A 3,013-nucleotide genomic window follows, 5' to 3' on the forward strand; every position below is an offset into this window, starting at 1 on the left:
TGCATAAGCTAAAACAATGGACCCTTCCTTCCTCATTCACAGATGCTGGTCCATTCTCCTCTAATGGGAAAGCTGACCTGTGAAGTTAATCCAAAGAGAATCGAGAGTGCCCAGGGCAGGAGCCCTTGATCAAGTGGAGGAAAGAAACTGAAGCACCTCTCCTTTGAGAAGACCAGAGCCACTCACTCTCTCCAGTTCTCACTCTTACCATTTTCTGCAGGGGAAAAAAATCCCTTTCAAAATCTAATCAGCACCAGCAGTGCTTCAGACACAATAAGATAGCAGGAAAAATGTGTGAAACTCCATTTTTTCCATCCTATGTCACACAACATGGGTGTCTGACAGGTGGCCATAACGCCATTGACTGCTAAGAGGAATGGGGATTCTCAGAAACTTAGCATCATTCTTGGCTACATGGTTGGTTGTGGGCTAAAACCTAGAAGCCCAAGGACAGAATAAATCTAGTTGGTGCATCTCTGCAATTTACAGACATGGGCTCAAATTTGAGTTAACTAACAATATTTAGGTATATATAGAGGCACAAATATCCCAGTTGTCCTACAGAAAATAGGAGTGAAGTTAATTGCCCCCAACTCACCTGCATTTTCTCTCCTGAGCTTCCTTTCCTGAACACAGTGAGCAAACTAGGGTCCACTGTGTCCTGGTGTTCACAAGACTCTGGGGTGCACAGAGAGCTCTGCTTACTTCCCTTGACTATGGCAAGTCTGAGAATCCTGTGCAATGTGGTCCTTTATAAAGCTCTTCAGTTTAAGTGAATCTGACCCACCCAACCTGTATGTTTAGGGTGGCTCAGTTGTTTACCTGGGGCCTTTAATCTCACCTCCCTTGCTGAGGGAAGAACCAAGATCAAGAGTAGGATCTCCGAGGCTACATAGCAAGACCCCAGAGTCTCCACTGAAAATGACCAAAGCAACGAAGTGACAACTAGGCCAATTAACTTAAGTTCATTTTATGAAACAGAGTTTATTTACCTAGTGCTGGGCATTCCTGTTTTTCTTTTTCAAGACAGGGATTCTCTGTATAGCCCTGGCTGTCCTGGAACTCACTCTCTAGACCAGGCTGGATTTGAAATCAGTAATCATCCTGCCTCTGCCTCCCAAGTGCTGGGATTAAAGGTGTGTGCCACCACTGCTGGCCTGGGCATTATTCAACTCACTAGACTTAAGACCAAATCTGGTGTCTGATACACCGATTGGTACACTGCCTATACCTCCCTCTCTCATGTGCTGGGATCTAAAGTAAGGCCCAGACATTAACACATTTACTAAATAAATAGCTTCTTAGATGTCCTGGCTTCCTCCTCTGGATGAAGGCATAGGATTCTCAGGTGCTGCAGCACCATGTCTCCCTACATGCTGCCATGATTGCTCCCTTATGATATGGGGCTGAACTTCAGAACCCCTATGTCATTCCCAATTAAATGTTGTCTTTCCTAAGAGTTGTTGGACATGGAGTCTCTTTAGACCAATTGGAACCCAAAGTCAGGCAGAAGTTGGTAACAGGACGAAGACACCGCTGTCATAGACCTGAACACATTTTGATTTAAAGGAATGTGGATTTGGGAACTTCAGGAAAGCCATGGAAGACCTTAAGTGGAGCTGGATGGGTCATTCTAGCAGGGACATGGATGTCATTGATGCTGCAGGTGAATTGAACTCTGGGTGCAAGGCTCAAGAGGTTTATTTCAGAGGAGAAAAATGTCAGTATGTGGCCTAGGGACTGGTTTTCCGATATTTGGTGGCAAATATGGCTGCTCTTTGTCCGTGACAGAAGAGTCTGTCAGAGGCTCAGGTGAAAACACTGAGATTGTTTACAATGCCCTAGGAAATCTTTAAAAAGTCCAGAATAGACTTTGTTCTTTGGATTACCGTGATCAGGACCATAAGGACAAACATAACAATCTTAAAAATAGACTAAAAAAAAAAAATCTATGGGTCAAAGGCAAGCAGATCTTTGAGTTCATGATCAGCCTGGCTCATTCCAAGCTCTAGATAAAAAAAAGTTTAAGTGCAGGCATAGTGGTGCACACCTTTAATCCCAGACTAAGGGGACAGAGGCCTGTCTATCGCTGAATATAAGGTTGTCTACAGATTAAGCTCCAGGAGAGCCAAGCATAGGCAATGAATGAAATCACTGAACACAGAAAGCTGGTAGAGTTGGAATAGAACATGGGATGCCATGTCCCAGTGCACCAAGCAGTAGAACTCTGCAGCTTTGGCCAAGTACAAATTAGGCATCAAGTATATTGCAACCTATTATTAAAATGGGTTCAACCTCGACTCTAACCTGCCATCCCACAAATATACTTGAGGAGAAAAGTTATTAGGATATGGGGGAAGTGGATGTGTTCATCAGTACTTTTTGGGAGGTAAACTCAATCTTTGTCAACTTTTCAGCCCTAAGCAAACCTCAACTAAGATACAGTTGCTGCAGTCCAGTCCTCTAGGCAGGCAGTTAGCACATGTGAACCAGCAGCTTCAGTCCCTTCTCTACTCAGAATCACAAGGCACAAATCAGAAGCTATAATCCAGTCAGGAAGAAACTGACAGACATGCCAACTGGCCTGAGGAGAACCCACACAAGCAGAAATCTGATGCAGGAATCTAGTTATCATTTTTTAGATGAGGGTTTTTCAATGGCAGCTTTACCACATGTAATAACTCAATTTCCCTAGGTAAGGCAAACCAATATTGTGTGTTCTTAGGGAAAAAAAATATGATGCAGAGAAAACCAAACCACCGCTCAGTGCTCATCCCCCTAATGCTTGTACAGTCATTTTATAAAGGGACACCACAGGTCCTTTCACATGTTTGATATATCAAACATCCTTTCACCTGTGTCTGCTTCAGCAAAACATCCTTTACCTGTGTCTTCCTCGGGAGACATCCTTTCACCTCCGTACCTCATGAAAACATCCTTGCAAATAACTAGCTTTGCAAAGAAACTAGGGAGTTTCTACTTCAATGTGGCTCTAACTTACGAATCAGGAATA

At 43.6% G+C, this 3,013-nt stretch overlaps 1 pseudogene; it reads right to left on the reverse strand.

Moving 5' to 3' along the window:
- The window catches only part of LOC110289130, a 4,413-nt pseudogene extending 1,506 nt beyond the window's left edge, over positions 1–2,907 (reverse strand).
- Between the last annotated feature and the right edge of the window lie 106 nt (positions 2,908–3,013).

The sequence above is a fragment of the Mus caroli genome, unplaced genomic scaffold (assembly GCF_900094665.2).
Source record: "Mus caroli unplaced genomic scaffold, CAROLI_EIJ_v1.1 scaffold_19682_1, whole genome shotgun sequence".
NCBI lineage: Eukaryota > Metazoa > Chordata > Mammalia > Rodentia > Muridae > Mus > Mus caroli.